The 25623-nt window shown below is 35.4% G+C and overlaps 1 long non-coding RNA gene across 3 annotated transcripts; it reads left to right on the top strand.

The window, feature by feature from the left end:
- The first annotated feature begins 3969 nt into the window (after positions 1-3969).
- Positions 3970-25623, top strand: LOC113944794. 3 transcript variants are annotated; one of them, XR_003526797.1, is made up of 3 exons: positions 3970-4082; positions 8473-8549; positions 25375-25623. It is a non-coding gene; the product is annotated as an uncharacterized LOC113944794 (long non-coding RNA). The 3 variants fall into 3 exon arrangements; XR_003526798.1 differs by lacking the exon at positions 25375-25623 and adding an exon at positions 10028-10105; XR_003526799.1 differs by lacking the exon at positions 25375-25623 and adding an exon at positions 10028-10105 and having other exon boundaries at positions 3986-4101.

The following is a 25623-nucleotide window of genomic DNA, read 5'->3' as shown; positions in this document are numbered from 1 at the left end:
GTCAAATAGTGAACACATTTCATGTGTGAAAAAATGTATTCAGCATTAGTGCAGGAAAAGCAAGGATCAAATAAACAATTCACAAACATTACTTAGCTATATCAAGGGTAGAAAAGGATTCTTATGTTGAGGAAACATATTACTACTGAATACATTTTTATAAAATAAATACAGTACACAGTGCAGATAATTAGGGGACTGTCCTCTGGAATTGGTCTTCACTCAACAAACACAAAACCTTGACATCTTTACTGTCTCAGTAAATTTAGGCAAATGCTCACAACAAAATGAAATAAAAGATATTTTTGAGAAATTAAACAGAGGACAAAGCAAGTAACCTAAAACAGATCTTACTTTGAACAAATATATTTTTTGACACTCTTACCAAGATTAATTAGTCTGAAGGAAACAGTGATAGTGTACTGCTGATGTTAACCACAGCAAACAGATATGAAACCAAAGGTCACTTTTATCTCTTTTTGACAGCAAAATCAGTCTCCTTGTCAGATTTTGTTTACCTTTGTGTTGATATCTCCAGCAATGCCTCTGTATCCATCAGTGTCACAGGAACCCACTCTGACCAATTGTATTCATTATCCTTACAACTAATTTTTTTTATTTGATGCATTTCACTTTTTTTCTATTAGATTTAGATAAAAAATCATATACCAGAGCAGATGGACCTTTCACGTGCATTTACGTACATGTTTGCTGACCTCTCATCAGGAGAAATCTCAAGGAGGTGTGTAAAAGTACAAATGTGTGTTGTAAACATATAGATGTTTCTCATACTCACCTTTTGAAAAAAAAATTTGCTTTCTTTTTCATCCATATGGATGGATTTAAACATAAATTTGTACACTTTTCAGAATTAAGGTCATAGAATTCATACCCCGTTAATGAACATAATTAGGAAGGAACTGAAAATTGTAAGCCATCAATGAATTAAAAAATTACTTGTAACAAAAATGTAGTTTTCTCAGTCTCCAGTCACTAAACAAACAAATAAACAAATGCACATATTCTTTGCAAATCACCCATCCTTAAATGAAAGACAGTCCAGTTGCAAGTGAAAATATTTTCTCTCAAACTCAGTTGTCATTTTTTTTAAAACAATAAATAAAGTTATATTTTTAAAGGTGGAAACTCATGGGAAAATAATTAATCTTTTCTTTTAACTGAACTGCAAGACAGAAAATGAACTTGTGAATATTATCTAGAACATACTCTTAGTAAGGACCTGCTACATCTAGTCCTTCATTCTACCGCTAAAAACAATTATCTAATCTCTCATGAAAAACAACACAACCCAAAAAAAAAAAAAGCCTCCAAACTGTTTATTCACAAAGATTCTCAGAATTCCATGAAATGTTTATTACAGTTTGAGGTAACAGTTTGCAATTATATATATTGCTAATCTAAATTTATCTTTGTTCTGATACTTAATTTCTTACGTAAGACATAGAAATTACTACTCTAATATTCCATGTTTAACCTTCTCCTTTATTTACTAAGCCAGTACAATTTTTTCATCTTTCCCTCCATTTTATACTTATCCAGTCTATAAATAGCAGCTTACAGCAGGTAGCCACTAGGTTTAAACTACACTAATGTTAAATACAAAAGCAAAACTGGTTTCTGTGTTTCAATGAGATCCATAACAATAATTTAAAATACCATTTGTTTCACATCTAGCTTGATGTCTGCTATATGCCAATCACTTTCCTGCAGGGCTGCTCTCAAGCCAGTTATTTGCCAGCTATTTGCCAATTTTAAATTGGGTTCTTTTATTTATTTTTTTTTTAAATGTAGCACATTGTCCATTTAAATTTGTCTTGTTAATAGCAGCTTATTTCTCCAGTTTCTCAAGATCATGCTGGAGTATAATGGCTTTCAGTTTCCCTGCATTTCTTCCGAGTTTGATGTCCTGTGCAATTTCCTGGTGTTTATTATCCATTTCCTTAATTAAAATTTTGACCAAATCTTCATGACAAGTACATGCATGAAGAACAGAATTACGGAATGCTTGAGGTTGGAAAGGGCCTCTGGAGTTCATCTGGTGCAATGCCCCTGTTCAAGCAGAACCAGCTAGGGCATATCCACACAGCTTCTGAGTATCTCCAAGGATGGAGACAGCACAATCTCCCTGGGCAGCCTGTGCCAGTGCTTATTCACCCTCACTGTAAAAGAAGTGTTTCCTGGTGTTCAGATGGAACCTTTCACATTTCAGTTTGGGCACACTTTCTCTGGTCCTGTTATCGGGCACCACTCAAGAGAGCCCCTTTTCTTTACGTTCTCCATTCTTGTGTACATTAATGATATTACACATTGATGTGACCTCCCTGAGCCTTCTCTTCTGCAGGATGAACAGTCTCAGCTCTCTCAGTCTTTCCTCACAGGAGAGATGTTCCAGCTCCTTAACCATTTTAGTGGCCCTTTGTTGGATTCCCTCCAATAGCTCTGTATTTTGGTGTACTAGGGAGCCCAGAACTGGACCCACTACTCAAACTGTGGTCTAATCAGTCCTGAAGAGAGGGGAAGGATTACTTTCCTTGCTTGCTGGAAAGACTCTTCCTAATGTCCAGGGTGCTATGAGCCTTCTTTTAGATGCAAGAACATATTTCTGTCTCATGTTCAACTTGGTGTCAAGAGTAACCTCCAGATTTTTCTCTGTCAAGGTGCTTTCCAGCTGTCTTGCCCCCAGCATGTCCTAGTACATGGGACCCTGCTTGATCTGTTCTTCCAGGTGACCTACTCTTTCAGGAAAATTAGGTTTCTACAAGCATTTTTGTATTTTTTTTCTTTCCCACATGGCTATTCTATTAAACCATATTTTCCTCATTAGTTAATGACAGCATCACATGGTGGGTAACAAATACTCTTGCTAACATGGAGATATAAAAGATACCTTTAACTACTAGGTCATTTACCTTCTCAAAGACAAAGTAAAATTAACTTGACTTGTGTTTGACAAATCCAGGCTGCATATTTAATATCACCTCATTATACTACAGGTGCTTATAAATTGATTGTTTAATTTTTCTATTATCTTAATGAGTATTGAAGTTAGGATACCTGGTATATAATTCTCTGGATCCTTTTATTTGCTTGTGTGTGAAATTCCATTGAAATTAAGGTGAAATCTGAACAGCTTTTGTTATTCTCCTTTATCAGTTTTCATCTGAAGACTCTGATCTCAGGTAACACCTAGAAATGTAGAGAGACATGCATACCTTCCTATTGAATGCCTTTATCATGTTCTCTTACAGAGATCCTAAGAGCACACTGTGGTCCACACTTGATTCTCTGGAAAGTCTCGTCATATAAAAAAAATGTACAACATTTTTCAAACATTTAGCTGCACATCTATGGCAGCAAAATAGGTCTTCTTCAGGAAAGGGATTTTTGTCAGTTTGGGAAGAACTAGGCATCCAAATCTGGGCAAAGTCAAAGCCTGCCTCATGCCTGTCTCTAAACTGTGAGAAAAAATCTGCCCAACTGGCTCATGTCAGGCCTCAGACTCCTGCCTGCCTCCTCTACAAAAAGCCTTGCACTGGTGTATCAGGGGTTAATTATGCTGATACTTTTGGTCTGTGTTCGGTCCAGCCATCTGTAAAAGTTTCGTTCTTTCCCTGCCAAGTTATGAGAAAACAAGCACTGATAAACGGGTACTTTGTCCTTGAAGGGAGTTCTTGTATAAACTATATTTAATTGGTGTTCTGTGATTGGCTGATCGTTCTCCAAGCTCGCTTGAAGGAGAAATTGAAGACTATGATGATGAAGGGAACCCCTAGACTCATTTGGGAAAGACCCTCCTGGGTGCAGTACGTGGGCACAGGGAAAGCCACGCCTGCACAGAAGAGATGTACTTACATAACCAGGGGGCGGGACTGAGAACCTCTGGCTGGGCGGTGTTGGCCACATCAACCTTGGTTGAGGTCACTCAGTTAATTGTCTAAAAAGCAGATAGCTCTTCCTTGGGAGTGAGCTAGCTTCACATCGAGGACAACGCTGCCTTTTGGTGGGGCCGCCTGCCAATTTGTGAACTTACTGACTCTCCAAGGATGCAGCTTCTGCTATGGGTAATTATAGGTATGCTAGGTCGGTAAGATAACTTTATGGGCAACAGCTGGGTAACTGGGGAGGTCATACTGGGGGCTTATTTCTCTCTTCCTTCCTCCATTTTTGGTTTGTTCATTTTGTTGGCCACCTCTTGGTAATAAATTTCAGTTTTGTTGAGCTTGCAATGATGTCACAGTTTCAAGATTTCAGTATGCTTGAATCCTCCCTAATACAACCAGCAGACATTTTAATGCCATAGAAAAACTCAGGGAGAACAAATTAGTCATTTATGACTGTATCAAGTGTAGTCATCAAGGTGATTGTAGTGGGGTGGCTGCAGAGAGAAGAACCCAGGTGCTGCCTTAACTGGAAACAGACAGTGCCAGTCAGCTCCAGCCGACCCAGCACAGGACACCACTGTGTCAGCCAAGCTGGTGGTACCTCTTGGAAAACATATTTAAAAAGGAAAGAAATACTGGACTAGTAGAGGATAAGGGGAGAAAGATTGAGAAAAAGCAGAAGGAATACCAAGGTCAGAAGAGGAGGTGCTCCATGGCAAAACAAATACTCCCACAGGGACTGCAGCCACAGAGAACCTCACTGGAGCAGAAAAGAGTGAAAGGGTAGGAGTGGCAGACTGCAGTCATGAGTGCTTGTTGCTTCAATGAAGGAACTGAGTGAGAGCTGAGTCAAGGAAAGAGGCAACTGGAGTGAAAGACTAAAGCACAGAATAGAAAGGTATCTGAGGTGAAGTGGTAATGGAAGTGAAATTGAGTTTGGCAAAGAGGGGGAAAGGCTTTTTTTGGTGTTTTTGTGTTTATCTGTTTTGTTTCTTAGTTTCTCAGTGCCCAAACAGTAATTACACAGTGATGTTAGTTGGAATAAATTCAGTTGAATTCCCCAAGTTTTACCCATAGCATCGCTTGGTGAGTGATTTCTCTGTCTTTATTTTTACTCATGAGTTTTCACACTTCTGTTCCCTCTATTTTCTACCCCATCCCAACAAAGAGAAAGGAGTAAGCAAGTAGCTAGAGAGGGTGGGGAGCTGGGCTGCCAGCTTGGGCCAACCTACAACAAACACTCTATTTGTGAACATGGGGTGATACCATATGATCATAGTATACCTAAATGGCACATACAGAACACATACATATGTTTAATGTTATTTTATCCATTCATAACTACAGAAAAGTACATCATCGCTCTCACACTCTGCCCATGGAGTTGTACCACCCAAATTATACTAATGCCCTGAAACTTAGCTAATCCATGATGCCTTGCTTTTGCCCCCTCTAGCAGTGACAGCCCAAACACTTTGTTGTGGTAATTATGCTGTAACAGAATCCTTGAAAATACAGTGTAGAGAACAATATCTGTCTCCTTAGACTGATAATTGTATCAGTTATGATCTTGTGAGGCAAGACAGCCACATTACACTGGCAGATAAATCAGTTGCTGTATGGGTACGACCATCCCAGCTGGACATGAAAACATTGCTCTGTTTCACAGCATTGTGGTAAGCTGAAGGAAATAGCTTAGACACTTTGGTTTCATCTTGTAAAAGCAGAAGATTTAGGAAAACTATCTCTGTATCAGATAGGTTTTCTGTGACACCAAATTCCTTAGGAATAAAACTGCATATTAATCCTGATCTCTGAAGTGCCTGGTGTACTTTGTGGGGCATATAAATATCACTAAGATCATGTTGTCCTAGTGCATCCCATTCTAGAGCTAAGTACTGAAGCTTATATTGAATGGCTTGTTGATGAGGTCTAAATGTAGTCTTAACGCAAATTTGCCAATAAGCTGAAATAGTTCTGAATGGGCTGGCATGGAATCTAAATGTGTATTAAATTTGCTTTGATAATCACAATGTAAGCATACTAGCTTTCCTTCATTTGCTTTCAAATTGAGAATTGCTTTCTCCAAACTTAGTGGCAGCATTAAAGTATTTAAAGCCAAGTAAATTGGACAGTTTTCAGGCATTTTCTGAATGATTTAAAGATTACACATGGAGACAGAGAAATGTTGTTTTATCACAAGTCACCTATAACAAAATTGCATAAAAATATTCTACAGAAAGTCTGTCCTAAAGCAATATAAACGGGCTGCTGCTAAGCCGCAGGCTGTAGCTGATAGCGTATGCTTATATGTATTTGTGTGTTCACATGTTTTTCCTCAAGCAGAAACAAAGACATTCACCCTTCAGTTCTGCCTAGGCCTTAATTCAAGCAACTGTGATATATTTTTTGGCAGGAAAATGTGAAATAGAAAAGGACAGATTGTTTACTAAAAGAAAGCAAACAGAAACAAGATACATTTAAACCAGGCTGAAAATGACAAAGATTTGTTGATATATAAGCTCCTCACATTGTAAAAGTTCAAAGTAGCTCATAGAACTGTATCTTAATGACGTGAACTGTGCAAATAAACAGCCAATTCAGTGGTAACCACAGGGCATGATCTGGAAAGGTTAGACTTGGCTTTAGGGTACTACTTGATTAATAGGAAAGTAGAAATCTTTCTCTACAGTAGGTCTAAATAACTTTTCCCCCAAACAGAGCATTTTTTCCACATGCACAAATGAATTTTGTGGATTTACTTTTTTTTGCCAGATGTTAATCCTGCAAGTGTATTATGGATACTCTCCTGGCCCCTGTGCAATTAAATAAGATCTGAGAGTCAAGGTGGTAGCAATGATCCACCAGTGTGGTTCATTGTAGAGGAAAACAACACCTGCTGGATTCTGGGTTTCTCAAACTCTTTTAATTTCAGTAATAGGTTACTACTCAACATTACCTAGGAAACTTTCTTCTTTTGATAAATGTCAGTTCTGTTTTGCACATTTATATGTAGGCAAAAAGCAGCATCAACCAAGTTCTGTGCTAATCTAGTTTAGGCTGACAACATGATCCAAACAACTTTATTCAATAACTTTTGTTCTCCGTTGTCCATCTCTGTTGACAGTCAATCCCACACGTTGTTGTATGTTACCTATTCATTCTTCAATGCCACAGTTGCATTCCCCTGGGAGGAATGCCATGTGAGCCAAAACCTGCATGTTTCTAGTTCCACAAACTGGCAATCAAAATTAGTTTAAACTGTCTTTGCATATGTTTGTAAAATGCATCGCACAAGAAAATATTCTATTAGTGAGAATATTAAGATTAGATACATGAAAGTTTTTTTACCATTTCTAATGCATGAAAATGTACCCAGTGGGGATATTCATAAGTTATCACAGAAATATTTGCCAAAACCTGTCAGCAGAATCCATTACTATCTGAAAATTACAGAATAATTTGGATTGAGAAGAAGCTCTGGAAAGTATCTGAGCCAAGCTCCAGACCAAAGCAGGTACAATCTTAATCTTCTCTTTTACTGCTTCTTCAAACTTTAAAGGTTTTGTATACATACATGCACATGTGTATATGCAGACTCTTACTAAAGAATCACAAATGGAAATAATCTTAATTTGAATTTTCCCAGCAGTCTAGTGCACAAAGAAGAACTGACTGCTTAGACTGAACTTAATCCTTTGGTGTGATCATTCTAGACACTGGCTACGGTACAATAATGAGATCAGCTGGAAGATTCTGTTGTCTTTACCAGAGGTAATTAAATGATTCAATGTCTATAATTTCTAAATAAGGCATTTTTACACATACATAAAGCCAAAACAAATATCTAACACTTAAAAATACAATGCAAAAAAATGCTGATAAAGACACAAGAATCACAAATAAATGTGCTTGTATTACAGAAGCTTGGGCAATATGCTGCAGCAAATAACTCAGGTTTCTGTATTTACTGAGAAAATTATGGGAACTGAAAAATAAAAGGCATGCATAATCTAGTTACAGCTAACTTGTTCTGCAATGTCAGCGGTAAAAAGTGTGAACGCTGTAGCAGACTGGCAAGAAATTAGAAACATTTATGGATGGACCTGACTGCTGACATCCACTACTGTCTTTGAAAGAAATATTAGTCTTTTAGCAGTTGAACAGTTATTTTCCAGTTGTGTAAGGAAGAGGTTGTTGGATTCAGGAAGAATGCAGCAAGGGTCATGCCGAAAATGTGGTAACCGAACTCATTTGTTTCTCCTCAGGCAAATCACAGTTCAGGCTGACCACCTAATTACCCTAACCTTGACCCAGGAGGCAGTCTGACTTCTCAATAACTTACAGGTGATTCACTCTTTTTCTCTGGTTGAGCTGTGTGTTTTCCCTCCTGAAATTAAAGCAATCCATTTGGATCAAATTATGCATGACAATTTTGGGATGTAAGTTAAGAAATGAATTGGAGCCAAGCAAAACCTATTGCTTTCTAGCAGCACAGACTGAGGTTTCACAGGTGAAAGGGTTTATTTCCCCTCCTCCAAGATTATCCTTTGCTTTTTTGTTTACACAGTTGCTAAGAATTGAAAGAAGCTGGGATCTCAGGTGTTTATTGGAGTGAAGTGATGACATACAACATCCGCACAAATGGTAAGATATGAGATGTGACTCTGGATGCCAAGCAGGTAGTAATTGGGAGGCTGGATAAATCAGTAAGTATAAAAAAAGCAGATCTGAACATTCATCTGGAATGCAAACTGACCCTGAAATGGCAACTGTTCACATAAGTATTTTTAAAATAGTTACAGGTGGGTAGCCTTCTTGGTTTCTGCCAACAGCATTAATAAGGTTTATAAAATGAGGGAACTTCACCTGAGGAAAGAATATAAGCAAGAAACTAAGTTGATCTAGTTAGAATATGTAGGAAATTTAAAAGACCCCCACCAAAAATAAAAGACTGTAGACATATCAGTTCTCCAAAGGACTTAGTAATATTCTTAATTTAATGAATACAATGTATATCTGGTGAATTTTGGCAAAAGCAATAACAGCAGCGCTTTGTCTAATAAATGTTTAGAAATAATTTATTTTCTTGAACTGCTGATTAGTATGAAAAACTTCAATGAAATATATGCAGATAGGAAGATTCCAAAATGATATTGCAGAAAATCAGAAAATAGTTTGTATGTATTTTCACAACCCAAGAAGAACCACCTCAATTAGCTTTTTAAAATGGAGTGGTGGTCACATCATTCTTGATTATGCATCCACATAAGTAGAATCCAAATTTTATTTTAATAAAATGTCTCTGTGCATTACATTTTATGCTGTGTATCTTATTTATTACCCAGAAAAAAAAACCCCCACTGTTTGATGAACTTTTTGTTAGTAAACAAATCCAAACTGTTAAAACTGGTTGATAATCTTTACTTTTTTCTTTTACTGTGAAATAGATATGGTAAAAGACCTTTATACCACCCTCTTGAAATCTCTAGAATTTGATATTTCTTAGCTTATGAAAATCACCCTCGAGCTTCTATTTAGGAAGCTTGAGGCTCTTTTGTATTTTCATTAGCCCCTTTAAGCCACTTAAATGATTTAACTGAGTAAATGCTCCTTGAATGTTAAGCTACTGTAGAGACTGCAACATTTAAGCACTTAATCTTGTAGATTTAAGATGTAGGGAGGCATGGGAGTAAATTACAAATCTTTTGGTTTGCTGTCTGTAATATATAGTGATTAGACAGCACTAGAAACACTGGTTGTCAGCTGTAATGCATAATTAGGAATCTAGACAAAATATAACTAAGTCTTTTTAGACTAAAAAAAAAAAATAATCCAGGCAATAAAATGGATAAGCTCAGCTTTTGGCCAGACTCTTGTTTTGTGCAGATCATCATAATACTAAACTTAATTGAACTACATTGATTTACCTAATCTAAGAAGCTACCTCTTCATGGAAAGGTGTATCTTACTAGCAGAATAAGCAAATCAGTACAACTAAACTAAAATCAGACTTACCTGGAAGTCAAGGCAAATGTAAGCTTAAGCTACAGAGACTCAAAACAAACAAAACTACAAAACATTGTTTACCCTCTTTGAAACAGCTTTTTTTTTTTTTTTGCTAGGATTTTAGATGGATTTTTTGCAACACTGATTCAGACCAAAAAGTAGAATTTATGGAAATATAAAAAGAAAGCCTCAGGTAATTGACAAAATACAAGTACTATAAACTGTATATAAAATATATATTATCAAAGAAATGAGTCGTTCTTTGTAGGAAAAGATATTATCCCTTTTAAGAGGATTTTTTTTTTTTTAAGTTTGACTTTCCATTACTCCTTTGTGGAAAAATAAATATAGAAATTTTAAAAATATGTAAGAATTACAGCCTTAGGTAAAAAAAAAAGCACAGAGGTCTCTGATCCTGCAAACAGAATCTACATTAGGGCTTTCCCTCAGTCTGAAGAAAATTAGGCAGCTCAGCATAGGGTCCAAAACTATATCACAGTTTACTCAGTAGGAAACTACCTAAACCAACCTACAGATAAACCCAGAAAAGCAGTGGTTTTGCTGAATGGTGAACTCAGTGCTACTGAGACGCACTTCTGTGCACCAGGTCTTCTTGCTGTATAATGTATCTTTCACTTCTCCTTCTAAATGAAACATGAGTCACTGCTTTTTGTAGGAGATAGCTGGAGGAGGATCTGTTACCGTGATCCTTTAATTTCATACCAGAGTATCAGAGACCTTCTAATAGGATGTGGGAGTCCAGGGTACCAAACCCCACATCTCACCTCCCATAGGGGTGTCCTAACCAGCAGGCTGAAGGCACTCAGTGAGGAGGAGCACTCTTAATTCCAACCACTTCTTATGAAGCTGTTCTGCTCTGTGTCAAAAAAAATCAATATTCACCATGACTGTGAGAGCCTACCCCTGTTTCTTGCCTCCCACACACACCTCATTTCCTCTGAGAGGTGTGTGAGTATATTTTTTAAGTAATTATTTCAACTCTACAAAAACTACAATTAGCACTGAAGCCAATGAGTTTGACCCAGTGTTCCAGAGCCCTTTAGAAGCATGGTAGATGACATTTCAAAACAGCTTAACCTCATGGTAATGATGATAACAAGATCACAAATACAAAAATTCATACTCGAACCCAAGTCTTTCAAACTGACATATAACCTTGAAATGCCAGGTACATGGGGAGAAGAGAGAAATATTCCATTCTTCTATTCCTCTTTTATGTAACAAAGTTGCATATAGAAGCTTAGTACAAATAACTAACAGAACTTCTGTCTGTCATAAATCCCTCTATGCTCTAAGCACATTTTTGTATCATCAGTCTTCCCTTGTCAAATCTTGAAGAAAGCTTTAAACTTTCTCTGGTGTTAAAATAAAAGTTAACTGCTGACACCTGAACCTGGACTTGAAATGCTATGTGGAAGCTCAGCAGTAGCTTTGAGAATTGGGAAGGGCTTTGGGGTCCAACCTCTAACCCTGCCAATGTCTGTAAGTGCCAACAGCCACTGTCCAAAGATCTTGTTCTTCTCATATTTCATGGGGTGAAATGAAAAAGACATCTTGAAACCTGTGTGTAAATGCAGATTTCTTTCTGGAGTTTCTAATTCCAATAGACTAAGAAAAATGAGAGTGGCATTTTCTGTAGGCTGTCTTGCTGGTTCCTTGTCATTTCCTCAATTCAGTTATTTTTATATATATATTTTATTCAAATATTGCTGATATCAACTATATCCAGTGTAGTAAAGTAAATTAAGAATCATTGCCAAAATTTCACTGGCTATTTTCTTATTAGAATACTTTAAAGAGCTTCTTCATACGTAAAAGAACAAACAACATGTAAGAGAAAGTAATACATTATAGCTGTGTGCTTCTTGCACTCATTATTCCCATCAAAGAATCTCTCATGAAAATCAGTTTCTAAGAAATTGTCAAAACAGAGTTGGAACTGATCATTTCAAAGGAATACACAGCTTGTTTACTGAAGAGTCTGTGACTGAGACCTGCTAACAGCAGTTTATGTAGACATGCAAACAGCCTTGACTTTAATTTAACTCTGGAGGTACAGGCAGTCTTCAAACCCCTGCAAACAACAAACTGTGAAGTCAAATCAACAAGCTTCACATCAGATCAATACTGAAAATGTGATAGAAATAAATCAGTGTGAGCTATATAATTTCAGAAATAGATCCTGGCCTAGTCTCAAGTGCATATTGATCTTTTATAATGGGGTATTATGTCCTTTAATTACTTTGCAGTATTCAAACCTATAATGTTATCTATTTAAAAGAGCACTTTCTTATTTATTCAACCTTAAAGCACTTTTATCTTTGTGGATTAAAATTGTGTGTGGGACAAACACCGTATTTTTATGCAAGGCTTACAAAATTATCTTTTCGTTTTTCTAAAAAGTTAATTTTTTATTTTGTAATACACTAAGCAGTTCAAGCATTTGTGGTGAAAACACTAGAGATTAATTCAGGGATTTATTTTAGTGACTTGCCCTTTAAATTTTCTTCTATGCAGTACATTTTCAATCAAGACATCTGGCAGACCCCTTTGGGGCCTGGTACGCATAAAAGTGTTCAAGTTTACAAAGCTGAGAATGCCAGACAGCAGTTTATCTATCTCTTGATAATTGTTCAACCACCAATCAGACCATGTCCTTGATGCACACCATTTTATCATACTTAGCCAGACCCAAAGCTTTTTATTTTCTTTTTTTTTCTACTGCTATAGTTTTTTTATTTATTTTTTGCTTCCCATCTGACTAAAAAAGTAAACAGGACCTGAAATCTTAACAAGACTTTTTACCCTTTCTCTGGTGTTGGCATTCTCAATATATATGTCTGTGGAGTGGGTGCACCTTTCCAGAGATTTGAGGTTTGGGTTTTTTTCCTTTTTTCTGTCAGTCGGTGACTTACCAGGCACTCCTACCCCAAACCGTATTGTGGAAACTACACTTTGGACTCTGCAAAGGCCAGGTGAAAATGACAGGCTGTAAACAAAATAATGAGCGCCTTAGAAAATTAAGAAGGAATAAAGTGCAAAAACTCTCTTTCCACAGCTAAAAGACCATAGTGTAGCAAAGCACTTATGCCTAAAAATATATCCGTTGCTGCAATGAAACAATGACCTTTACTGTAAAATGTGGGTCTGTGCAGCGTGTTAAGTGGTAGAGAATGAGCATCATCCCCTCATTGCATGTAGGAATTCAGATTATTTTTTGGGCAGTGCAGCAAAAGGAGGAAAAACATCAAATCTCCATTCTCGAGAAAAAGACAAATCTGTCAACACAATGTGCAATTAATACCAGCTCAGAGAACTAATTGGATGCACAGATATAGCTGTCTCTGAGGAAAAGTTGCGTCAGTGTTATTTTATATGAAACAGCTAAAACGTCTTCTCAGCAGCTCCTCTGATATTGGCACATTTGCTTGGCAAAGATGTATTCAAACATATCAACATGAAATTTTGGTATTAAATACATAGAGGCAATATTTTCATGTTTGTGTTAACACCTAAGTACATTGACTATCCAGGTTATCTTACTGCTGTATTCTGGTAGCAGGGTAATGCCACTCAAATTACTATCTGAAATGCAATCTTAAAAAGACTGGGACAAAATCTGTTACTGGGAGCTAGCAGTAAGGTTCTAGCTGACAGATTTTAATTTATTTTTAGCAATAAATACATTTTGTAATGCAGCAATTCTGTATTAATTGCTGTGAGAAAAATGTTGGAAGAAAATTAAACAATCAACTAGATTTTAAAAAAATATAGCTGATCAAGAATTTTTTTGTATCCTAAAAGGCACGTGTGATTCTACTAGTGCCTTCCTCCTTAAAAGTTAAACTGCAATTTTATGCCACTAAAATTAGAGATACAAGAATATAAAAAAATAATAACATAGACTTACGTGAAAGTCACTAGTTGTAAGCACCATGGTCCCCAGAAAATCTACTTAGTCCAAAACTCTGACTGAATATTTTATTCTTTGTGGTAAGCAAGCTGTTAGCTAAAGAAAAATTCAAGCATCTCAAGATGTCTTAGTCACAGTGTTAGTCTCTAGCTAAAACCAGACGCAACAATTTTGACAAGTTGAGGCACAGGTGAAGGCAAAGGTAAATCAAACGGAAGGAATAATTAATTACCAAAGATGGAGATATAGAAATTAACTTTCCTTTAATACAATGAATACAAAGGATATTTCGGTCTTTTTTAAAAGAGACAAAATTGTAGTCAGTATTCTCAATGCATGTTAAATAGCAAACTACAAACTTGAGCCAAGTTATTCGGGATCGTTCACCAGATCTCCACCACTTCCCCTGGTTCCTGCACTCACTTTTCTAGTTATGGAGTCCCAGATGTTCCAAGGAGGTGTCTCTGAACAGCTTGCTTAGTCCAGGGAATGGTAATTCAGCCTGAGTCACAGAGGGCTTAATGTAGTCATGATTCCATAATGTCTTCAACCATCTCTCTACCTCTTTCATCATTATATTTTTTAAAAGTCTAATTTCATACATAGCTAAAAAAAACTAAACCTGTTTTTACAATAACCTTTATTTCTTTCATTGTTGATTTCTCAGGAAAAGGGATTGGAAATTATTCTATACTGTTGATTAATTTTTATCTGTGGAAGAGTGGAAATTAAGAAATAAATGGGAAGAAATGTACGTAAGAAAAGTAACATGTAAGAAAAGTCTGTGAATTGATCCTGACTTTCCACATATCTGCTTCTTCTGTTGACTGACTTTGTTTTATTTATGGCAAATCAAGGTAATGTTTTTAAAGTATTGATATATGAAAAGCTGTAGGTGGATATATGAAACTAGAACTGCAAAAGGACTTGAGCTCTTAGAACTGCTCTCAGTAAAGACATAGGCACTTTGATCTGAAGTGGATTCATGCATTAATATTTCCTGGGAAATTCTGCCTCTGAACTTGCTTAATGGTACTTCAGCATCAACATACCTGAGCTTATATCTGCTCAGCTAAGATGCTGCTAAGAATCTAACTCACTTCAAAATCCCATGAAGATTCTCAAATGAATCTTTTTCTGGATATCTTACTTGAATTCCTTTAAGCCAATATCCTTATAAACATATGTTTTTCAAAAATGATTCTGCTTTTAGGTAAAAGGAGCCATTGCCATTAGATTATCTTTGGAATCATGTGCTGAATTCTTGGTTGTCCTTCACCTTACTTTTCCCACATTTGTCAGCATAACTGAGGCCATAAGCACAACATTCCTTTAATGAATCAAAATTGTCTAGATAAACTGAAAAACTTACAGACCTTACACAGAATGGGACTGAGTTACAATAGCTGAGTGAAAAATTACTTTTTGCTATAAAATACAAAGAATTTTGATACAATCCACCCTTCTTCTCAACCATATGTTAAAATATCTAGCAACTGTCTGACCATCTAAACATAGCTTTTAAGCATATGAGCATATACAAATGTGTTACATTCATAATCTAGTTTATGTGCAAGAAATGGAACACTCTTTATGTATAAGTGTATATAAGTAAAGTCACGTGTTTGTTGATAGTATGATGGAAATCTTAATTTTAATTAAAGAATGATCATTAAACAAAGAATCATAAAGTACGTAGAATAGTTTAGCATCCTTTAGCTGCACTTCTTAAGGCCTGTGTTAACATGCTATGTTTGTGTTTCTCCACAGTACATGATATTTGCTGTAAATATCTTATTCTACCTGGAAAATCTCCTTGTTACTACTGTGGAAAACTCTAATTGTATCATACAAAGATAAGGAGAATTAAAACGAACTAGATAAAGACATCTGGTCAATTAGAGAAATTATTATTACAGCTAAACCAAGTAAAACAAAGCTACAAGCATTATGACCTGTTACTAATAATGGCAACACTATATTACAGGGCTGCATGATTGCTCATGTAGTTCAGTAATAGGTTTGTCAAAGCTTCCAACGCTGGCAGTTTCAGTGGAAGGTGTAAAAAACCTGAACTAGGAAGATGTGAGATAATGATATTGCCTCTCCTGCAAAGATATTGTCATTTCCTTAAAGAACATTCATGTTACTTCTAAGACATGGCAACCTTGGATGTTAATATTAGGACCTGTCACATTTTATTGGTACCTCCTTTCCTGAAGTCTTATAGGACTGTAACTCTTGATAACATATAACATTTAAATGTAATTATGGTTTGATCTCTTACTCAGTCAACTGGCTGTGATCAGCTCTTGTATTAATTAGTTCCCTGTGCTCTTCTTGTGTGCTCTAATATTCTGTTTTAAAAGTGCACCAAAATAAGCAAAGTTCTGTATAAGTTATGTGTCTATATATAAAATGCAATTTGACTATATTATATATAATCAACTCTACCTGGTTTCTGATATCATAGAAATAATAGAAGACAGCACTAATACAAAATAATTCATCTGATGTCATTTTATTTTTATGCCTACTTAAAAGCCGCAAGAACATTAACATAAAAGGAAATAAATTTACCTTCCTTGTTAAAATATATCCACAGAAAGAAAATCAAGCTTAATCACTGAAATTGGTATAAAAGACAATTCAGATATTAATATATCCAATTCTCAGAGAAAAAAAAAATTGGTTTACAAATATTTTTTGCAGTTAAGTTATAGATTTTTCAAAATATAATTTTTAGTTACTTTTTACCGGAAAACTTAAAAAGTTCTTGATAATGTATTTCTCTCTTAAGATTTTTCTGACATTTATACGTTGGTCTTAATACTGAATCTATAATATAGGCATAATTTTTGTGACAAGTTGCTTAGATGAAAATATTGCCATTTTTTCATCTGTAAGTAAAAATTACACTATATATGTGCAAATTAATATCTTGATAAAATATTATAAAAATAGAAAGGTATGACATAACATAGACTTTTGTGTAGCTAATAAATCAACTATGTAGTTTTACTTCCAGATAAATGGGTAGAAAATAGAGTCTATGAGCACAGCTGATGAGCAACATTCAGATCACACTATTGACAATTGTAATAAACATGTTTATGTACAATTAAAGGATTAATAGAAATATATTTATTCATTATCTTTATTGCCTTCCCTTCTTACAATTTGTGTAGGCACGGGATAAGAAATGACGTTAGCTCTTAGAGAAAATCATAGGGTTTCATTTTGTTAAGGTATACCAGCAGGCAAAGCTCATTTAGGGCTTAATAAAAGCAGTGATTAGAAAGACTCAGGAACTTTAGTGTCATGTATGCAAAGCCTAAAATCTAGATTTTCCTAATGAAGACACTAAATGTCTGTCTTAGTGTATATAAATCATGTCCAAAAGATAATCCATCCTTTCTTTTCACTTTTTACATTTGAACCAATACTCAAGCAGCAACACAGGGAAGCTACATTTGATTTTGTGAGCACCTCCTGGTCAGGTTTTTCATTCAATAAAACTTTTCTACATCAGGTTTTCACTTATTACACAAATCTAAGTTCTGTAACATTGTGATTTCTAATTTGTCTGTATACGTAATTTGAATTAATATTTTAGTCTATAGCAACTCGAGTTTTGTTTATCATGCCCATGAATTAGTGAGCAATATTTATATATAACTACAATAGCTATTCCATTAAAATTAACTCGTCTTTGTTTTCAAAAGGAAGTTTGAACCAGAATGCTGTTAACACACAACTGTTCAAAATAATTGCAGTAAAATGAAAACCATTTTGTCACAGTATGAAAACTGATGGACAGTTGCTTCGTGAGTGTTCTTTTCATCAAGCCATTGAATTTGGCTTTGAGTCATGCTGATTATTTCTGCAAGTTAAAGCAGTTAAGTGGGAAGAAAATCTCTTAAACATATGGCAGTTCTGATTATTATATGAAAGCCAGACATGCCAAAGATTTAGAGAACACATTGCTCTAAGTAGACTCAAAAATGAAAATTAAATACCAGTTTCAAAATCCCTACTGGAAGGAGATACACCTTTCCTGAGGGCATATGCCAGAATTCAAGAATCATGTAAACATTTTTGATTTCACATTTATTAGAAACCATGGCTGAATCTCTGTCTTTATAATAGATAGCCCGTTTGGTAAGCTCTGACAGCCACATCTGCTGAAATGAGGGTAGGAAAGTTTGGGAAGGGAAAGTTTGGGAAGGGAAGGGAAGATTTGGGAAGGAAAGGGGAAATATATTGTTCTTCCAATCAAAACACTATTTACCGCTACTCTCTATGGAAGGACTTGTGCCCATTGCCCAGAGAACAGCCTGTGTATTTCTTTCTACACATTTATTTTATAATTCCCATTGGCAAGGATTTGTTTAATTTGTGATTAACCTGGAATTACACCTAAATATGTTTAAACTCTGAAGATTAGCAATAAAGTATAACTCCTTAATTATTAGAATTTGAAATGTGTGATAATATGAATAGCTGAAATCCCAGTAGCAACAAAATACCAGAATGGCAAAAAAGTCCTGTGTCTTCCAGAAGAAGTATTTAAGCCTACCAGAAAAGATACATGGGCATACAAGCATTGAAAGTTTTGCCTGGAAGATGAAAACCAGGCCAACAGAATTTCTAGTGATGAAGGAAACCTGGCTGCACCTTAACAATGAAATAGCTTTTTGAGATAATGCTATAGGACGCTATCCAAAAAGTAGAATTTCAAACTTTATTAAAGTTAATATACTCAAAAGGCTACTCTCATGCATCTGAATTTTAATAATAACCTGAATAAATACTGACCAGGAGTATGTGGGAGAATTAATCAATAGAGGCAGTGGATTTTTATTTGTTTATATAATTACATGATATCATTAATATTTCAAATGCCTGAGATCTTACTAAACAAAGCTTGCAGAGGAATTAAATCCTTCTCTTTGTTCGTAGGTAAATGCCCAATTCAATCTATAATTATAATTTACACTAGCTGCTTCAGTTAAGAATTTTTGCTCTTGGGTGTTCTTGAGGTTATCGAAACACAGATTTCTCTAACATGACAGGTTCTGTGGATTTTTTGCCAAATTTATTTCATATTGCTGAAGATTTAAAAAGAGACAGATTGGGTGCTATAGACGTAGTCATTTTTAGGTGTCAGAGATTATCTGTTATTGTTTAAGGCACGCATTCTATAGAAAGTGTATTTTTTAATGTTTAAAAGAAAAGAAAAATCAGTGTTGTGAAGACAGCATCATTAACAACATTTCAGAACAGGATGTAACAAAAATACATCTTACAAGAAAAACAGCGGGAAGATAACAGGTAAGCAGAATGTAATTATCCATTTTGGAAGATGGCCAGCACAACTAATTTAGAACATGTGTCATCCAAAGGACAATAACCTGTGCTATTAGTGCATTTATAGGACAGGTCTAAACTGGTTTTGCATTTCGTGAGTCATATGAAGTCTTTTTTGTTGTTCTTTTTTAAAAAGGAACACATCATAGCTTTCTGTAGAAATCATGAATTGTTTAGGCTTAGGCCTTTAATTATTTTCAGCCTACTGAAATGTTTTATTTTGACATTTTTTCACCTTTTATTATATCAAAGGAATAGTTGTGTGAAAAGGAAAGTGCTGTAATCATGAAATGTTGAAATGTTTCTTTTTTTAGATCTTTAGAAATATTGCCAGAAATGTTCAGCTTTTGACATATTCTTGTGATTATTTTTCTAAAAAGGTGTTGCTTTGGAAAACCTCCGATTGATTCTTATTCATAGAAGCTGTGTTTATACCATTTTAACTCGCTTAAAATTCCCAGTTAATATAATTTTAAGTGACTGCAGACATCCTCCTGGATTGTCTCTATCCCTAAATTACTAGTTCACACTGTTTTAAAGGAAATAATATTTTCTTTTGTCACACTCTTTTGTCTTTTTCATTAAAAATTTATATTCTAATTCCAAACTAGCTAAATTATGTTCCACACATGAAGGTGGTTGCAAGCTACCTGTTACCTTGTAAAAAAAAGGTAGACGCTGGTGTTCACTTATACAAAAATATCTTTTCTACAACTCTGGAAATTCATTGATGAGCTTAGTTGCTGCTTTATTTCCATCAGCTTCTCATTAAACTGTTCAAATCCATTATAACAGGTGGGTGATGTGAGTCATTAGAAGATTTATTTGTCTCAATCTTACTTTTTCAGTGGTGAAGTCTATATGAACATGAGGTTCTGGCAGCCAAGGCATCTCATTTAGCTATAGAACCTTGAGCAGGCTGCCCACTGAACCTGAGCCACACCTTTCAAAGTGATTTCAGAGTCAGCTGGGAGTATCGAGATAGGCTGATAATTATTTGGGTCAATCACATCACCACTTTTGAAAGCATAGATTAGCTTCAACCTGCAACTAGACACCAGGTCACGAGGGGAAAGCAGGCTGAAAAAAACACTGGGTTTGCAATGCTGCTTCAGAATAGTATAAGCCTTGATTTTGGAAATAAATACAGTGGCAAGAGCTATGACAGGCTTGTTTCCTTTGTTGTGGCTGAGGCTCTTATTGGTAACTGCTTACTCTGCTGATGAGCTTTACTCTTCGTTTTCTTCTGCTAGCTAGCCATTCAACTCTAGAAAACAAGCAAACAAACAGACAAATAAGAAAGATGTCAGCTGGATCCACATCTTCCTAGTTGTTATTTGACAGAGACAACCTGCTGGAAAGCACTGGATCTGATGGACTGTAGTGTTGTTCAGTTGCTCCCAAGAATGCAGGGACAACAATGTGTGTGCTGTCTTTGTTTCCTGTCCTTTCTAGGCTTCCTTTGCTTCCAATGCACATGTAGCTTTCTGATTCTGGAAAGATCAAAGACAGGAATGACAATCAATTTTACTCATCTTTTTTTTCAATACGCAAACCTTCCTACTTATGCATGGTTTAAGTACACGTTTGCAACTTTTGTGATCATAAGCTGAAGTCTTATAAAGTGTTTCCTGCTGAAATGTCATGCTGGCTAGAATTCAACAGCAAATAAATATTACTGTCCTTGCTAATTTGAAACAGCGTGAGTTTTAAATCTTTAGCTTCAGGAGATTTATTAAGATTGCAGTTTTCATCACCCTCCCTTCAGTCTCTCAAGACAGGTCGAAACTGCAGAAATCGTGTTTTTCAGAATTATTGCAGTTGCTGTAAATTTGTTTTCTATAATTCCTATCATAAAATACAACGGGGTCTTGGTCAGTCAAAGGTTGAACTCGATAATCTTAGAGGTCTTTTCCAACCTAAATGATTCTGTGATTCTGTGATTCTGTCATGAGAGCAAGAACCCTGAGCTATAAATAAATGCAGCAGTTAACCATTAAAAAGTTTTAAGCTTAGAGTTAACTAGCTGGTTTGGCTGATAATGTCTTTTGACTTTGTAAAAAGCTGACAGATTCTGATCCACAGCCTTGCTTACTGAGTTTTGAATTACCATTGCATTAGTATAATCAATTTCTTTTAAATTGGTGAACATTCTTTGTAGCATATTTAAGGTTATGTGCCTTTGTTGTGTACATGAAGATTTTCTGCAGAGAAAATACACTGGTTTATTACTTCACATATTTTTACTACTTTCTGTCAACTTCATCTTTTTTTTTTAATGTATTTACAACTTCTGTAACATTCCAGAGCAGTAAAACATTGCTCCATAATAGAAGGCATATATTAATGAAACTATTATTTTTGTTCTAGAAAATTTCGATATTCTTTGTTAAGCAGATTTGTCACTACAGCCTTAGCACTATCACATGCACTTTTTTTTGAAGAAGTCCTTATAAAGTGCTTATGTCCATCCATTCACTCAGGTTGTCTATAGACAGCCTGGTCCTAGGCAACCAAAATACTTTTAGGTAAAACTGTGTTACAGAAGAGAAGTTTGGGAAAAGAGTTCAGAGAAATTCATTGAGGCCTTTTACTGTAGATGGAAGAATGTTATGCAAATGTTCTGATTCTGAAAAGTCATCACCCAATTTTAAAGGTTTTTTAAAAAGAACATGTAGTTTATTTTTTAAAAAAGGACATCTTTAAATCCTAAATTTAAATAATTTTAAAATTATAAAATATAAATAAATTTAAAGGACAAATATGTCTACCACATCCATTCATTGCTTCTTTTTGGCATTATCTGGTTATGCCTTAACTAAAGGGACCTTTGACTGGCCAACTGCAACAAGATTATCAGGCAACTTTCAACTGTAGAAGGATCTTCCTTCGATGATATGTCGATGAAAGAAGGATGAGGAGTGTGAATGACTAGACGTGAGTTTGCTTTAGCTAGGACAGGACCATTCTATTACTCTCCAAATTTAGCTCTCAAAAAGAAAAAAATCAATTGAGAGGCCAAGTTATAAAGTTCCATAAAGTAAACATAGGTTCGTTTTATTAATAATTTATTTTGTGTCACAAATAATTCCACCTTATTTCTATAGTCCCAGGCTTTTTGGAATTATCTCATAAATGTATTGGCAAAGTCTCCTGCTATTCATTTGTGTATAACAATTCCTTAAGTTATTATTTGACATTTCATATGATAGGATATAAATATTGAAAAGTGCTAATTTTTCGTGAAGTTATGACCAAAAATAAAAAAGTCAGCTCTAGTAAACTAGGAGTCAAATAGTTTTTGATATAGAGGTAGATAACAAAGTCTTCATAATTCTTAGCTAGTGAACGATCAAGAGCCTTGTAGAGAAATAGTTTATCTTCCATATCCCTGTTCCATAGTTCATCTTCAGGATGTAAGAAAACAAAGAAAAACTTCTATCAAGTAATAGCTAAATAACACTTTTGTACTATTCCTTATGATACCTTGTCACCTCAGAGCCCATTTCAGTAGCTCTGAGGCAATTTTCCTCAGAGCTTTAAAATTTTCCAATTTTAAAGATCTCCTATATGCAAAATAGGATTCAAGGAACATTTGTACTATTTCCAATACAATTTTGCATAGGTTTCCCTTGAAACCATGCAATGGTTTGCAATCTAAAACATGCATACCGTTTCCTAGATCCTTATTATATTGCCAATATTCATATTTTATGTATCCAGAAATAAAAACTCATTGTGTCCAGTTAAAATAAATCATATCAGCAAAATATTTTAAAAGGTACTGAAGCCATATAAGCTTTCAACTCCAGTTATAAGTCATATGGTGAAATGATGTTATGTAAATGGCCACTAATATCTAGAAGTCATTTGTTTTTTTCTTGAATTTTTTTTAACTATTGTATTTCACGAAGATTTGAATATAATTCTTTAACTGATAAATGCATTTAAACCCATTTATATCATTCCGCCTATTTATACAAATGCATGAACAGATACACACATATATGTTTATTACATTCCAGTACCAAGAATGTTGTTCATCTAAGATATATTATTGCTGAAATTGAGTAATAAGTGCCCTGCACGTTTAAAATTTTCTGTTGCCATAGATATCTGACTGCAACAGGGAAAAAAAACAACTGGAAGGGAAATTACAGAAATTCATGGAAGTATATGTCCATTACTTTGGGATAATGGTGGGTTTGTGGCTCCTAATTTTAGTTTAATTTTAAAAAGTGCTCTTAAATTGGAATGAAATAGTCATCAATATTACCTAAAATTTTAACTCTTTTGTAAGAGTTTTAATCAACTAAAAATCTTGAAAATTTCTGTGGTTTTGGGCTTGATACCTGCAAGGAAAATCTTTGAAACTGTGAATTTCAGAACTGGTATATTTTTGTTGAAATACTGTGGAAGAAAACTTATTATACACCTTCTCTAAGAGACCTACTTGAATTCTGGAAGAGAAAAATAATATTAATAGATCTAAGTAAAAGATTTTAATCAAAAATTACTGTAATTGAAAAGCCATGCTTTGGCTCTACAAAATTCTTGACTGTGAAGTATTTAGTTCCAACTTTCCTTAACTATATGCGAATAGAGACTTTCGTGTATGTCCCAGCTGGTCTCCAATATGAATAAACATGCATTTGAGTGTTTCTAAAGAGACTGATATGAATAAAAATGATGTCCTGAATCAAGACTTTAAAGTAGAGGTTGGATTCCTCCCACTGACATTTCATGTCCACAGGGTTAGCCATCTACTTATGACAGAGGAGTGTGGATTTCCATTTTAGTAAATGGAATTCAATATCGGCAGTGGAGTCTAAAATGCACAGCCATCTGCTTTAAAATAAGATGAATTCCTCTCTCTACTCCATTGACTGTATTGACATGATCTCTTTTGATTAAAATGTGAATTTAGATAGCTGTTTGAAGGTAACCGGTGCTCTGTAAAGACCAGAGGCTCAGTTCAGCACAGTCTACTTTGGAATGAGCTGAGGAGTATTCTGAACATCCCTGGCTGCACTGACTTAATCCCCACGGACCACTGTGCAAGCTTGTGTATCTGGTTCCCATATAAACACTGAAATTTAAGTGTCTAACCTCAAAATTAATTTCTCTGCTGATTTTTTCTGGGATAGTGTTTATTTTCCTCATAGTATCTAGTATGGGGCTATGTTTTGGATTTGTACTGAAAACAGTGTTGATAACACTGTTTTTTTCATTATCACTGAGCAGTGTTTACACAGCATCAGCCCACCAGCAAGGAAACTGGGGATGCACAGGGAGTTGGAAGGGGCCAGCTGACTCCAACTGACCAAAGAGATATTCCATACCATAAAACATAATTCTCAGTATATAAAGTGGGAGGAAGAAGGAGGAAGGGGAACACACAGTTGAAGTGATGGTGTTTGTCTTCCCAAGTTTCTGATATGCCTGATTGAGCCCTGATTTCCTGGGGATGGTTGTACCCATTGCCCATGGGAAAGGAGCAATTTAATTCCCTGTTTTGTTTTGCTTGTTTGCATGGTTTCTGCTTTACTTAAATTGTCTTTATCTCAACCTTAGAGTTTTTTCACTTTTACCCTCCCAATTCCCTCCCCATCCCACTGAGGGAACATGAGTGAGTGAGTGAGTGAGTGAGTGAGTAACTGCGTGGGGCTTAGTTGTTGTCTGGGGTTAAACCATGAAAATCCTTCTTTATGGTTTCAGTTAGTTGCTGTACATACATGCATAATAGGGTTTGAGGTGCACCAAAGCATCCAAATCCAAACCCTCACAAATGGCAGAAGTGACAAAAGATTGAGGGGAATCCTGTGTCACCCTGGAACAACAGCTGGAGGTTAGCAACAAATATTTCAAATGGCATTACATATCCACATGTAGGCATCTACATTGAATCCCACGTCTTAATCTGGAGATGAAACACATCCTTGAACTCAGACAAACTGACTCAGTACATTTCATCCTTTTCAGATTAGTATCCTTCAGTAATGAAACTACATGAACTGCCACCCCACACATTTCTCTTTTTTTTTTTTTTTTTACAAGTGAATGATAGACATGACATTTGTCTGAATGAAAAATAAAAGCAAATTTTGGAATATCAAAAGTTGTCCTGAAATAGATTTTTCTTTCTTTGCTCTTTTCTAGCTAGAAGGAGGATTCAGGCACAGCAAGCACAGAAGGTGGCTTTGTATGAAGGAGAACAAAAACAAGGTCTCTGAGGCCATCGTCGAGCTGCTGCTATGATTTATTTTAGTGCTGAAAGTCTCTAAACAATGAAGCTGTCAACTTTTTCTGCAAGCATTTATTTAACACTCCCAATATCAGAAAATTAGTCCTTGTTATTTACTCTGAATTGTAGGTAAAGGATTTGGATGTGGAAACAGTGGGCATAAA

The sequence above is a fragment of the Corapipo altera genome, unplaced genomic scaffold (assembly GCF_003945725.1).
Source record: "Corapipo altera isolate COAL_440 unplaced genomic scaffold, ASM394572v1 23, whole genome shotgun sequence".
Classification (NCBI taxonomy): domain Eukaryota; kingdom Metazoa; phylum Chordata; class Aves; order Passeriformes; family Pipridae; genus Corapipo; species Corapipo altera.
Note: the sequence above shows the minus strand (reverse complement) of the source record. Positions and strands in the feature narration are given on the sequence as shown.